Genomic DNA, 16,786 nt, shown 5'->3' on the forward strand with positions numbered 1-16,786 from the left:
TGTTGGGTGATATTGCTTTTCATGAGGTGAAGAGGGCTTTGATGCTAGGAGGATGATGCTGGATTAGACAGCGGTTGTAATCCTCTCTTCTACTATTAATAAAGTTATTTGAGTTTTCCTCCATATAATCGTGTATTTGTGAATCTTGTTATTTATGAATGTAATTGTATGGTCAATGTATTTCTGATTATGCATTGTTTATGATATTATAGATCGAGATGCTTTGATGGTGTTTTATTTCTTTGCCTCTACAGGTATTCTCTAAAGCGGGACAAGTAGGAGAGGTGTGGCAAGCTCTGTCAAGGGTGAGAGGAAACAAGCAAGGAGCCAAGCAGAAGATCCAGGTTGGTCCCCTTTGCTTCTCTCTTATCTATCATACATAAAGGAAATCACAATTTGCTTTGATTTTTTTTTCTACGATAGCTACCCATCTTAGTGGGACTAGCAGATCGAAAAGACACTAGTTTTCCCAGAAACAAGGAGTTCCACCTTTTTACATTAGCCTTAGTATCCATGAAAATTTTTTACACAATGCAATGTTGGACTTTGGGGCCTCTCACAACCTAATGCAAAAATCAGTGATGGAGAAATTAAACCTAGAAATTACATGGCCTTATAAAGACTTATTCTCATTTGAATCCAGTAAGGTAAAGTGTCTAGGATTGATTAAAGACCTGTGTGTCAATTTAGTCCAATATCCTATCAAAAGCATCCTTATGAATATTGTAGTTGCTGACATCCCACCAATGTATGGCATGCTGTTATCCAGATCATGGGGAGCCAAACTTCAGGGATCCTTACAACTAGATATTTCATGTTGTTCCTTAAGAAAACAATTTCCTGGTTGTAGAGAAATTGTGCTTAAGACATTAACAAATATTATTTACTGTCACCTTATTGTTTGTTGTGTGCTCAAATGAAGGACCTGGAGAACTTGGTATTTAACCCTTAATACATGTATGACCAGAACACCTTAGAATGCCATTTGTTGCTAGATATAAATGATGAATGAAGAATGCTTGAAGGAGAAGTTAAAGATAATATGTTGATCTTTCACAGAAACTATTATCCATCACTTAGAAGAATTATGAAAACAAGAACTGAATCATAGATAATATGTTGCTTAAAACAGAAACTACTATCTATGACTCTTGGAGAAGTTAAAGATAATATGTTGGTCTTTCACAAAAACTATTATCTATAACTTAGAAAGGAAGGTGAAAACTTCAAGTATAGGAGCACTCTTTTAAGGAATTTTAACTTTATCTACATAAGAAAATAAAGACCTGCAGCTTCATTACTATAGTTGAAAGAAGAAAACATGAGATGACACGTAACATAGAGGGTTACAAAATTATACCCAACAATTCATGGAAACTTCTAATTATTTCATTAATCAACAATTATATCAGGAGTACAGTGGCCTAGTCTCTGGGTTCTCCAAAGTTCGAACCCTTTCTTTGTAAATTTTCCCCTTTCTATACATTGTGGAACAATTGTTGATACCTGAAACTGCCCAAATTATTTAACTGCTTCTCTAACTATATGAAGTAAAAACTATTATGGGATTTTACAGAGGGTAAAAGACACCTCAAAGAACATGAAATAACATGAACATAACTGAATTCAAAAGGGGACTATAACTGTTGGCTTGCTTTGTTAATATGCTGCCAAAATCCTCTGTAAATACCTAATGATGCTTAATTCGTTTAGCTATAATGAAATTCGTTTAGCTTGTGTAATCCTAGGCTTACATAGATATTTTGATTGGCCAAAAGACAAATAAAACATACTCAATTATCTTCATCTTTAGATTCGGTTCTAACCCTAATTTTCCACTTTACACAACGAAATTAATGCGAACCTTTGATTAATATGGAACTCAAAAGAGTTAATCTTGCTTTATAAACCTGTCAAATCCGCCTGCTCAGCGCTCTATTGACTTCCATCGCAAATCGCAATTGGCTCGATATATCACTGCAAACTTAACTTTATGCACCCTTAAGCCGCATAACTATGGTAGTGTTGGACTTATGCATAAATCCTTCATATTTGCATTTTCTATTATATACCTTTTATAATGAAAATATGCCATAAAACATGATTTTTCCACTTTTAATATGGGCTCTGCACAACTATCGAGGCATACCTTTTCCGCCAATATATTCCCACTGTAGATCTGCGCTTTTCGGATCAAGTGGTCTATAAATATTTCTGGTGGGACATAAGCCCAGAGAATACTCGCCTGAAATGGGTGGTTTTCTCTCTCCACCTGGCTGCTATGTGTCGAATGATAAGTGGGATCGAGTGAGCTCCAAATAAAACCACTTACCATTTATGCTCCGCTCGAAATCCCGCTTGTAACTTTAAATCCACCTTTTCGTATGCCTTGCGAACCCGCTAGGACTTTACAATATAATATATATACGCTTTAGGTCCGGCTTTACCATCGCTTATTGAAATCAATGCTTTCAATTGTTATATTAATATAACATTTACAATCTATGATAGGAAAAATGTGCCGGAAGAATTAAACATAATGTATATCTGTTTCGGGTCTAGCCTGTTCAGTGCTTATTTCTATTATAATCCTTTATAATAGAAATACATATAACAATGCATAACCATACCTTTTTTTTTCCTTTTCCAAAGCCTTTGCACAGTTTTCAAGATACGCCTTTATCACAATCGACGATCAGCGATTCCTGTGGTAATAATTCCTATAATTGCCCGCTACACTTTTTGCGATTGCAATCTAATCACATCGCTAACACACACACACACAGATATCTACGTCTATATATATATATATATATATATATATATATATATATATATATATACATATATATATACATATATATATACATATATATACATATATATATATATATATATATATATATATATATATATATATATATATATATATATATATATATATATAACAGTACTCGCTCCATATAACTATTATATTGCGATTTGACTTGATCACATGGGCCAATTCTTTGACAATTGTTTCCTTTGTGATTCTAATATATAATAAATAAAATGCTTTATTTCTTTTAGACTTTGCGAATAAGAGAGCCTCATTAAGGTTGAACCCCTACAATGATTTTTAGACCACGCATTGTGATAAAATTGAATAATAAGCTTAAACACAATATAAGCTACAACATCTGGCTCCAACTGGGGATAGTGATTTTGCCACAGAAGCACTAAGAACTGTAGATTAGTGCCTTATCGATTGGGCATGGAGTCATATATTGCTTCACCAAATGTAGCTATGTGAAAATTTTGTACAGTGAACCCACGCCGATCTCTGCAGTGATAGGACGCTTGTACCTTGATAGCAAAGTATTGAGAATCATATATCAGTAGCCTTATTTGGGCATGGAGTCCAAAACTATGAAAACCCTGGAATTTGACAACGGAAACCTGACAATCTTGAAGTATGACACCTCTACAAACCAGTTTCCAACTCCGAAAGTCACCCTTATTCATCAACTAATGATTAAACTGAAGAACTGCAACTAGAAACCAAATGCTCAACACCTGAGCTTATTTATGTACAAGTTCCTACATATGTACATGATTGATCTCCATCAGGTGAAGTCAATCTTCCAATGGTACTAGGTTAGCATTTGGGTGCTTAATCTGGAACCATTTTTCCAGTGAATCTTGAAAATGCAACTCATCCTGAACAAAAAAAAACTATGCATAAAAGTAGCTCACAAAAAAAATTAGGAGTATATCCACAAAATGATATGTGTAGACTGCTGATAAATTCTTCCATGTAATCTACCATAGGATCTTCAAAAGTATAAGAAAAAAATTGTTCTTGATCAGCTCCAAAAAGGAAATTCCCTATGTATGAAGGTTCCTGCTCAATTAAACCTTATGTTGGGATAATATGTTCAACAGAACAATCAACAACATCTTTAAGAAAATGATCTATGTCACTTTCATATCTCCAATTTTCATCTCTAAGCTTTGATTGAAAATAATTTGTAATTCTAAGCTTAGGAAGAAAAAGAACTTTTGTCACATTACTATATGACATATGATCAACTTCAAATAGATTGTTTACCTCTGATCCATGGGCATCATTGTGTTCTTCAAAGCAATGGCATACAACCTCTTTATCAGCTTCCTTTCTACATGAGATAACCTCCTTTTCTATGCTAGATGGCTCAATATATTGTTTTCCAACATATCCCACTTGCTGACTTCTTCCTATATGTTCAAAAACCAATTGATGAACTTGAAGAGCTTCATCCTGCTCCCCATTTAAACCATTTTCGTTACAAATAGGAGGATCATAAAATTTAACAAAATAGGAACTCTGAGGATTTATTTGCAACTTAATTATTTCTTCCTCTTCTCGACTGATGAGAAGAGACTCTTGATGCATGTTTGAACTTTCTTCCATCTGAATACTCTCTTGATTTGCTTGGAACAGAGTCAACCAATTATCTGCTTGGGAGATTATTGGAGATAAATGTTTTATAAACTTCTCCACATCATTTTGAGAAAATGATGTTCGATCTGCTTGGGACATAGTCAACCAATTCTCTGCTTGGGAAATTATTGAAGAGGCATGCTTTATAAACTTCTCTGCATCATTTTGAGAGAATGATAGTTCCTCACTTTCAGATACTTGCTCATAGTTAATCTGGCTATAATATTTCTGAATGCTTGATATATTATCAACAAGATCATCAATTTCTTCAACAGGATTATCATGAGATTTTAAAGTTTCTTTAGAATCATAATATTCACAACAACCTTAAAAAAGAAACATGTGTGGATAATAAATTCTACAAGAAGAATTGAATGCTAAATGGAAATCTTTCAAAGTTGAAGTGCTTGAACGAGGCAGAGACCTGAACCAAACCCTAGCTTCTTGGTCCAAAGAAAACATAAACAGCTTCATCTTAACATCTTCATGAATGATGCCCTACTACTCCATGCATTCATGAAACTCTTGGAGATGCTAAGCTAGATCTTCATATTCCTTTCTACTGAATTTTGGAAGATACTCATCCCAGACATAAAATGCAGGCATATCATGAGGATAGCCGATGATCCCAGTAAAATCAAATGGATCAAATTTATGGACTAAGAATGCAGGGAGAGCCATTAAAACGAAGAAAAGAAAGCTTCAAAGTATAGTGGAGTCACCAATCAATATTGTAAGTGAAAATCACAGGTGTGAATGTATAGCCAACTACTAAAACTTGTCACTCTCAAGAATCAACTTCAAACTTAATGAATTCAAGAAAAAGTGTTCTTATTCTATTGCTTTACAGTCTGTGGTCTTTGTTACAATGGAGTCACCTTTTATTGCTTTTATTCAAAACAGCCAAATATTTCCTCCTCACTAAACGACCAGAGGAAAATATTGAAAACGCAGGGAAAAGTTTTCTTGTCTTCCCTCCCTGGCAACAATGCCAATTAATGTCGTTCCTTAAGAAACCAATTTCCTAGATGTAGAGAAATTGTGCTTAAGACATTAATAAATATTATTTACTGTCACTTTATTGTTTTTTGTGTCCTCAAATGAAGGACCTGGAGAGCTTGATCTTTAACCCTTAATACATGTATGGCTAGAACATCTCAAAATGCCATTTGTTTCTAGATATAAATGATGAATGAAGAGTGCTTGAAGGAGAAGTTAATATAATATGTTGATCTTTCACAGAAACTAGTATCCATCACTTAGAAGAATTATGAAAATGAGAACTGAATCATAGATAATATGCTGCTTAACACAAAAACTACAATTTGTGACTCTTGGAGAAGTTAAAGATAATATGCTAGTCTTCCACAGAAAATATTATCTATAACTTAGAAAGGAAGGTGAAAAATTCAAGTATAGGAGCACTCTTTTAAGGAATTTTAACTTTATCTACATAAGCAAATAAAGACTTGCAGCTTCATTACTATACTTGAAAGAAGAAAACATGAGATGACACATAATAGAGAAGGTTACAAAATTATACCCAACAATTCATGGGAACTTCTGATTCTTTCATTAATCAACAATTATATCAGGAGTACAATGGCCTAGTCTCTGGGTTCTCCAATGTTCGAACCCTTTCTTTGTAAATTTCCCCTTTTTATACATTGTGGAATAGTTGTTGATCTTTGAAACGGCCCAAATTGTTTAACTGCTTCTCTAACTATATGAAGTAAAAACTATTACAGGATTTTATAAAGGGTAAAAGACACCTCAAAGAACATGAAATAACAGGAACATAACTGAATTTCGAAGGGGACGATAACTGCTGGTTTACTCTGTTAATCTATTGTCGAATTCCTCTGAAAATACCTAATGATTCTTAATTCATTTAGCCGTAATGAAATGCGTTTATCTTGTGTAATCCTGGGCTTACATAGGCATTTTTATTGGCCAAAATACAAAGAAAACATACTCGATTATCTTCCTCTTCAGATTCGGCTCTAACACTGATTTTCCACTTTACACGGCGAAATTAACGCAAACCTTTGATTAATACGGAACTCAAAAGAGTTAATCTTGCTTTATAAACCTGTCAAATCCACCCACTTAGCGCTCCATTGACTTCCATTGCAAATCACAATCAGCCCGATATATCACTGCAAACTTAACTTTACGCACCCTTAAGCCGCATGACTATGGTAGTGTTGGACTTATGCATAAATCCTTCATTTTTGCATTTTTCTATTATATACCTTTTATAATGAAAATATTCCATAAAACATGTTTTTTCCGCTTTTAATACGGGATCTGCACAACTATCGAGGCATACCTTTCCTGCCGATATATTCCCACTGTAGATTTATGCTTTTTAGATCAGACGATCTATAAAGATTTCGGGTGGGACATAAGCCTGGAGAATACCCACCCGAAATGGGCAGTTTTCTCTCTCCACCTGGCTGCTACATGTCGAATGATAAGTGGGATCGGGTGAGCTCCAAATAATACCATTTACCATTTTTTCTCTGTCTGAAATCCCACTTGTAACTTTAAATCCTCCTTTTCGTACGCCTTGCGGACCCACTGGGACTTTACAATATAATATATATACGCTTCACGTCTGGCTTTACCATTGCTTATTGCAATCAATGCTTTCAATTGTTATATTAATATAACCTTTACAATCTATGATAGGACGGATGCGCCGGAAGAATTAAACATAATACATATGTAACATCGGGTCTAGCCTATCGCATATTGCAATTGACGGAACCCAAACTATATATATAAGACACTCTATTATACTGCGGACTAGTCGAAACTTTAAAACATAATGTATATGTGTTTTGGGTCCGGCCTGTTCGGCGCTTATTTCTATTATAATCCTTTATAATAGAAATACATATAACAACGCGTAACCATACCTTTTTCCGCCTTTTCCAAAGCCTTTGCACAATTTTCAAGATATGCCTTTATCGCAATCGACGATCGGTGATTCCTGTGGTAATAATTCATATAACTGCCCACTGCACTTTTTGCGATTGCGATCTAATCGCATAACTAATACACACACACACACACACACATATACATATACATATACATATACATATACATATATAACAAGACCTGCTCCATATAACTATTATATTGCGATTTCACTTGATCACATGGTCCAATTCTTTAACAATTGTTTCCTTTGTGATTCTAATATATAATAAATAAAATGCTTCATTTCTTTTAGAATTTGCAAATAAGAAAGCCTCATTAAGGTTGAACCCTTGCAATGATTTTTAGACCACACATTGTAATAAAAATGAATAATAAGCTTAAACACTATATAAGCTACAAAATGTCATATGCAACAATCTTTGTTTTTGGACAACCTAAGAAACTTTACCAAGAAACCTTAATGAAATATATGGTAAGTAGCCAGGATCGGCCTGAAAACTTTCCCATCTACTCCATACACTCAGATATTGATTCTTTTATCCTATATAATGCTGATTAAACACAAGAAAAAATTTCAGACAATACTAATACAAAACCAAAAGAAATTGCAGTTTCTACACAAAATGAAACAGCCCAAACTACATAACTGTTCAATGAACAAGACGGTCAAATTGTTATAAATGATGAAAAGTTTCTTGCATGAGATAGTGTAAGTATAGGTCATGAGATGTTATGGCATTTAGATTTCAATGGATCAGTCAATAGGTTAGGAGAAGGAGAAAGAGTGTGGATATATAATTTCGAAAATGATTACTCAGAAGGCCATGCATATAGATTGAATTTTAAATGTACCAATAATATGGCTGAGTATGAAGCAATAATTTTAGGTCTTAAGTTAGTTAGGAATCTAGGAGCTAAAAGAGTTTCTGTCATGGGAGACTTTGAACTAATTGTAAAATAGATTAATGGTATATGTATGAAAAATGCCCCTAGATTAAGTTGTTATAGGGGAACTATCATAGCAATACTTAACACTTTCCTAGAATCAAGGCTTGCAGTAATTCCTAGAAAACATAACATGCAAGCCCATAGTTTAGCAATGTTTGCCATCACTTATAGATTACCTTTCCAACCCAACCATTAGTACACTGCTGAAGTTAGGCATAGACCTGCAATTCCAAACAGTTTGAAGAATTGGTAAATATCTTCTGATGATAAACAGATAAATAACTTTTTAATTTCAGAAGAAGAGCTTACCAATAACAATGTATATTTTAATACATCAATAGATCCTAACACTAAGAATGATATAGAATGTGATGAAATAGATAGACTCAACCAAACTAAATTTACCAAATTAGATGTAGATAACTTAGAGCAAATTGAGATTGATGAAATAATCAATGAAGAAACCAAAGTAATTAATCTCAAAGATAACTTCTTACCAAATGGATTAACGCCTCTAGAAGATTTATTTGATTTAAATGATGTGCCTAGGAAACCTAAAATGGAACCTTCAAGGCCTGATATAGAGGAATGTAATATAGGCACCAATGAAAATCCTAAATTGATCAAACTTTCAAAATAATTACCCCCAACTAAAAAAGTGAAATACATTGAGTTGTTGAAAGAATTTCAGGATGTCTTTGCTTGGAGTTATGAGGACCTCAAATCCTATGACACCAACATCATCCAACACACAATTCCTATTAAAGAAAATCAAAATCATTAAAAAAAAAAACTTAGAAAGATTAGTCTTGTCTTATTACCCGCAATTGAAAAAGAAATTTAGAGGATGTATGAAGCCAAAATAATTGCACCAATCAGATTTTCTGATTGGGTCTCAAACTTGGTGCCAACTAGAAAGAAAACTGGTGAGATTAGAATCTGTGTGGATCTCAAAAACCTCAACAAAGTGTCACTAAAATATAATTACCCTCTCCCCAAAATGGACCACATTTTACAGAGAGTAGTTGGATCAACCAGAATCTCATTATTGGATGGGTTTTCTAGTTACAATCAAATCTTGGTTCATCCAGATGACCAACCTAAAACTGACTTTACTACTCCTTGGGGCACATTTATGTATGTGAAAATGCATTTTGGGATAATGAATGCAGGAGCCACTTTCTAGAGGGCTATGGATATAGCCTTTGCAAAACAAATTCATAATTTCCTTGTGATATATCTAGATGATATTACTGTATTTTTAAAATCTGACAATCAACATTTGGATCATCTAAGGCAAGTTTTTATTAAATGTAGGAAATTTGGAATCTCCTTAAACCCCAAGAAGTCATTGTTTGGGTTAGAAGAAGGAAAGTTTTAAGGTCAAATAATTTCAAAAGATGGTATAAGAATAGATCCTGCTAGAATAGAAGCCATCCTGCAAATAAAACACCTTAGGACCATTAAAGAGTTACAATATTTCTTAGGAAAAATTATTTTTCTTAGAAGATTTATATCTAATTTGGCAGAGTTAATTAGATCACCAAACAACATGCTAAAAAGTAATCCACCATAAAATGGACCATTGAGGCTAAAAAATCCTTTGAAGGCATTAAACTAGCCTTGACTAAAACACTTGTTTTAATCAGTTCTAAATTTGACACATATTTCATCATGTTTTCCTTTTCTTCTGAGCACACAAGTGCTACAGTTCTACTGCAGGAAAATGACCAAGGCTATGAACAACCCATTGCTTTCTTCAGCAAAGCCTTGAGAGATGCCACCTTGAAATATAATATAATGGAAAAACAAGCCTTGGCTTTAGTCAAAGCCATTAAGGACTTTAGGGTATACATCTTATATTCTCATATAGTAGCCTACATTCCTAATTCAGTAGTTAAAGACATCCTAACTTAGGATGGTCCTGATGGAAAGAGGGGAAAGTGGATTGCTACTATTTTAGAGTATGATATAGAAATCAAACCTACTAAGTTAATCAAGGGCCAAGGTTTAGCCAAACTCATGGCTGAATCAAATTGTCAGGCCTTGGATATAAACTTTATTACAGTGATATATAATGAAGAGGAGATGGCAACTCCACTAATCAGCCAAGCCTTTATTGAATCACCTTGGTATGTTGATATTATTTATGTTTTACTGAATTTACAAGCTCCTCCTAAATTATCTAGGACTAAAAGAAGGTTTTTGAAGATGAAATCCTTGAAATTTTGTATATTAGACAATGCTCTGTTTTGGAGAGATCATGAAGGTATTCTTCTCAATTTCTTATTAAAAGAAGAATCTGACAAAGTTTTGGAAGAATTTCATGTAGGTGACTATGGAGGACACCTTTATTGGAAAACCACTGCAGATAAAATCCTTAGAGCTAGTTTCTACTTGCATACCTTGTTTGTAGATGTCAAACAATATGTGACCTCTTGTCACAAATGCAAAATTTTTTAGGGGAAGAAAAAGCTCTTACCTCTACCCCTGAAGCCAATCTCTACAGAAATACCTTTTCAACAATGGGGTTTAGACTTCAATGGTGAAATTCACCCACCCTCCTCTGCCCAGCACAAATGGATCCTCACAGCTATAGACTACTTCAAAAAATGGATAGAGGCCATACCTTCAAGGCAAACCACTGATACTGTTATCATAACCTTCCTTGAAACCAATATTCTATCAAGATTTAGATGTCCAACTAAGCTCATTACTGATAATGCAGTAGCCTTTACGTCCAAAAGAATGATAGACTTTTGCAATAAATACCATATCACCCTTGGCCATTCCACAGCCTATTACCCTCAAGGTAATGGATTAACTGAATCCTCAAAAAAAAGCCTAGTAAACATCATCAAGAAGTTACTAGAGGATAATAAGAAAACTTGGAATAAAAAGCTAGTCAATGCCTTATCGGTAGACAGATTGACTACTAAGAAATCAATTGGTACTTCTCCCTATCAACTAGTTTATGGGATGAAAGTTGTCTTTCCATCCTCTTTGGGAGTACCAGTAATGAAGATACTTCAAAAATTTCACATTGAACCAAATAGTATCCAAAGAAGAATCAGCCAAACTATTCATCTACAACAAATTAGAGAAGAAGTCTATGTTAGGTCTCAAGTTGTGCAGGAAAAGATTAAAAAGATTTTGATATGAGAACCAAGGTTGAAGATTTCTACATTGGTGACAAAGTTACTAAGTGGGATTCAAGGAGGGAAGACAAAGAAAAACATGGGAAATTTGATTTCTCATGGAAAGGTCCCTATGTCATTTATGCTTATAGAGGAAATAATTCTTTCTTCTTGAGAGAAATTAATGGTACAGATGCAGAAGGTGGGCCAGTGAATGGTCGAATGCTAAAACATTACTTTGAACCGAGTTATTAATTTTCATTTCCCATTTGTACATAGCTTATTTACAAAGTCTAGTTTGCATTGGATGGTGATTTTTGAAGTTGAAGCCCGAAGAGAAGGCCCTGAGCTTTGGAGATATAACTATCATAGTTATTAAAAAGACAAAAATCACAGAAGCATAGCTACAAGGTAACCATAGTCTTAAGTCAAAGGCCACTGATCTTCATTAGTTCTTGACATCCTTTCAGAAGATTCCATTCCCAAGTGGAGCCACTGTTAGGTTCCTATACCAATAGGAGTCATAATTTTGTATGACTAAGGTTAAGCCTTGTAATATTGTACATACCTTTGCTTTCTGCAAATGTTTTCCATATTAAAAATTTAAAAAATGTAAAGAGGGTATGTCCTAAAAGAAACATCAAAGGACAAAATGAACAAGAAAAGATCAAAAAATGAAAAAATATGAACCCCAAAACAAAAATAGATCATGAAAGTGTGCAAGTCTAAATGCCACTACTATTTACATTTATGCATAATAATGATTGTGTGTAGCTTGCTATTCATGCCACAACCCATGGTAATCAAACTATTTAATATTGATTATACCATGCCTTGAATTTTAGGTTTATAATTTGAGAATAAAATCTAACCAAACAGTTTAATCTTGGCAGATCAGTAGATAGTGACAGAAATAAAAGGAGCTCATAAGCTTAATCTGAGCCCTTGGAAGACACAAGGTTAGAAGTAGATATTTTATTTATAAATGAAAAGATAGCATAAGGGTTTACTAACCTAAATGCACCCAAATAAATGAAGAAAAAATGTTAGGGTAAGTAAATGGGTAAGTAGAAGAAAGGTTGCTAAAGTACAAAGTTGATTGGATCAAAACACATGCATCACGCTTAGACACATATTTCAATACGTATGATCAATAATGGAAGCAAAAGCAAAGGTTTGCAAGTTAATGTGTTAACTCCCCCTCATTCATTTTTCCCCTTACAAATTTCCTATCCACAAGTATGTTCTAGCATTTTAAATCCTTCAAATAAAAAAGGCTCGAAGCATTTCTATGACTTTTGGTGGGACGGGACCCTCGGCTTAATGACTTATGGACATCAAGTGTTAGAATCCCCTTCATAAAAGTAATCCCCCTTCACTACCCTAATAAAACAACTTTTCCTAAGGTTAAACTTCATTTGCCAAGGAAAAGTAAAGCAACTCCATGATAAATCCCTTTTCATTTGAAAAACCCACAAAAAAATATTTTAGCCTAAGTATAAAGTGAATGCATAAGCATTACCTTTTTACTTAGGGGGTATATCCACTCTGTTCATCACATTTCATATTAATTTTTTATATAATTATGTTAATCCCAATATACCTTTTCCCATATATTAATTAAATCCCCTATATAAATAGCCCAACCTGTAGTTTAATTATGAACTATAGTTGACCCCCTACTTCATACCCCTGACAAAATTTTCTTAACTTACAAGTTTTCGGTAATGTTCAGTTAATCATGTGATTAAACCCCGCCCAATCAATTAATCCCCTCATTAACTTTAAATAAATCCCAAACTGCTGAGGATTAAAGCCCTGCCCCTAACACCTCAATTCATTTCATCCGTGCACCTTCTTCACCCGACTACCGTCCGATCATCATCGCCCGGATCTAACAATCCATATCCATATCGGATCCGCTCGACACCCAACCTCTACCCATCCGATAAAGCGGTTTTTCCTTGAACCCCATATGCTACATGTCAAGCGCGGAGGTAGATCAGGTGACCCCTCTGAAATACCACTTCCTCCATGAAAGCGATGTGATGGCTTGGGAAACCGCCTCCCCGCTCAACCCGATAAACCACCTACAATTCATTCATAAAATTGCCCGCCAAAAAGTGATCGTTGCTTAATAAAAAGGCTGAGAAGTCCTTTTTTTTTTTTTTTTCACTTGAGCTATTTGAAAACTTCTGCAAACTAGTGCGACACTTGCAAACCTGAAAACTACCAATTAACCCCATTTCAGTCCTCAAAGAAGCTGCAGAGACCACCTTAAAAGCTCTTAAAGCCCTTTCAACCTTATGTCGTCGTCCAGAACACTAGTTTGAAGTCAATTCACCTAAAATCGAGGTATTTATGAATGAATTACCAGACGCCCTTTCAAAATTTGAAAACGTTCACTCTTAAAGTGCTTTAATTAAGTAAAATTAATTGAAAAATACTTTCAAGTTAACACCACATACCCAAGCATTTCTCAAAGTTTCCAAATTGCCTTCCAACCCTCTGATACAACACTACACTACCAAATTCAAATCCACAAGAACTGAATTATGGATGCCCCTATCACCATGGATGTCAAACCTATCACGACTCCCCATTTGGACCTAGACCACCTCCCCCTGGTAGATCGATATTTTCAAATCAGAGACATAAGTGCATATGAGGTCCTGCTCAAAATTCATTGTTTGAGTAAAGACAAATCCCTGAACCCTTCATATGACATTGGCTTTTGGGACTCCAATTTTCCCAAATACCAGTTTCCCCAAGTACATATTTTTCCTGAAATTGTCCATATGTGCCATGCCTGTTACATTCCTAGCCAGAGAGCTATAATGTCCCCTGACTAGAAAGTCCTATTTACCATCACAGCTAAATCAATCAATGAGATGTTACAAGTCCAACCAAGTCCAAACTTAACCCCACTCTCAATTGGAGATTTGTTAGACTAGTACACCATGTTGAGTCCATCAAAACTAGCCCAATTATTCCAAACTTTTATTATAGAAGAGCAACACACTCCTAAAGATGCCCCTCCATATGTTTCTACCATTTTCTCTAAAAGGGGGAAGCATATTATAACCATGATATCATGTATCCTGGGTTGCACCACTGATGAGTTTGTTGATGAGCTTATCCTGGCCTTCATGTCCATTTTCAGCCCAGGAAAGCCTCCAGCTACTATATACAATTATGCCTAGTTCATAGCTGAGAGGATGCATGAACAATTTACCAGAATGCACAATCAGAGAGTATTCATATACTCATCCATACTATACCATATGTTTTTGTATTATTAGTCAGACAGGTTTCCTTTCACCCTCCAGAAGATTGATACTAGAGGCCAACCCAGGTTTGTCATATTTTGGACACCACTTTTTCACAAGTATTCATCACCATACACCTATACAGATTTCATTGACTCTTTTTTCCATCCAGTCATGACCATGCTGATAGGAAATCCTCCACCTAAGATAAGTCAATAAATTGAAAGAGTCCTTCAGTTGTCCAAGAAAAGTAAGGTGGGAGATTGGTACCTTTACCAAAACCACACTGAAATGAGAATCTCTGGGTGCCAGCTTGGCCCATATAAACTCCCGAAATACCTCCCCATGAGGTTATTTGCTTTAGAGTATTATAGGAAGATAATGAACTTAGATGAAGTCAATTTTGTATCAACCAAGAAAATAACCCAGTTCTAGGTCAAAAATCAATTAGGCCCTTTCATTTGAATTTCTAGAGAAGCAGGGTAGGAAGTAGGTCAAATTCTACAACAAATGAAGTTCCAAAACAGTTTCATGTGGAGATATGACCCTCAGGGATTTGTGACTAAACTTAGACAAAAGGTAAAATTGGGGCCTTACATTAATCATCCCATACCAGAGATAGAAAGATATGCCAATCAATCTGAATGGGTGGAAAATACTCTCATAGACAGGAATAGTACAAAGGTAGATGTTGAGAATACCTTAATTTATGTGGAGAGACAACTTGATTAAAGCTCATTCCTACAGGTACCACAACAAGAATAAACCATGGGTACCCCTACTGTTTTGCAAACTCCCCAGAATGAGGAAAGGAATCCCAAGAGGAATAGAGAGGGAGCCTCCACTTTAGGCATGGACACATTCAATGTGCAGTATGAGGCCAGTCAAAGCAAAAGGCAAAGGCCCATTCCTGTTTTAGAACAGGAAGACGTAGAAGGCTCAACAAAGGTAACTAATACTAAGTTTGACATGAGCAGGGGCATAGCTCCATTTGGAGAAACACAAGAGCCATCTACCTCACACACTCAAATGTTAGAAAGGTAGCTCAATGTAGAAGTCTCCTCATTTAGTAGGCCTGCTGATAAAGGTAAGGATATTAAGGACATGTTTAAAGAAATCAAAATGAGAAATAAGAAGCTGAACACATAGTCTTATGCACAATACTTAAAGCTTACACCTACAAATCAAACCAGGTTGATGTCAGCTTTTGACATCAAAGAGGGAAAGATGCAAATGTCCTTCATAAAACCAACTGTACAATAGCCAAGGAAATCAACAAATTACAAAAATATTGGTTTTGAGGTGTTAGCAAGGGATATTCATCCCATTGACCAAATTCAATTTCACAAATAGACTGGAGAGATGATTTACTCCACCCTTACAAGTAAAGCCATAGCTGCCCATCAATTGCAGAATTCATTGAACAATATCCCAGCTCAATATCAATTAGAGAAGGCCTCCTCACAAGCCAAAGATACCAAAATCAAGTCTTTGGAAGACTTAGGGGTTGAATTGGGACATGATCCCAAAGACATTAAAGCCACTGAAAAAATGATAAAGAAGAAGAATGATGACATTGCAGTGCTTAAAAAGAAATTGAAGATACCTCAGTTGCATCATCCCCAGACACAGGAAGTCTTGGAAAACCAAACTAGACATGAAAAATTGATGGACTTAATCCTAAAATTAAATGATCAGTTAAGGGAAACAGAGAAGGAATTGGACACTTTAATTCAATTGAATCAAAGTGATATTGCCACTACATCTATAAATGTCATCCTAACAGTCTCAACAGTTGTTCCTCCCATGTTGGAAGTCTCATTCGCTCCCATAGCTCTTGTGCCCACATCACAATAGGTTTCCACAGAGTCTACATCAGCAGCAATTACATCAGGTGAAGAAGCAACAATGTTGGTGAAGGCTAAGGAAGAGATGTCCATACAGGAAACAGAGATGAATAAGTTGAAAGAGAAAATGACAAGCTTGGAAACTAATTACAAGCTTGCCAAAATCATGCA

This window comes from Pinus tabuliformis, chromosome 1_1 (assembly GCF_031772625.1).
Source record: "Pinus tabuliformis cultivar Carrire ecotype Pingquan chromosome 1_1, CPIR1, whole genome shotgun sequence".
Taxonomy (NCBI): Eukaryota; Viridiplantae; Streptophyta; class Pinopsida; order Pinales; family Pinaceae; genus Pinus; species Pinus tabuliformis.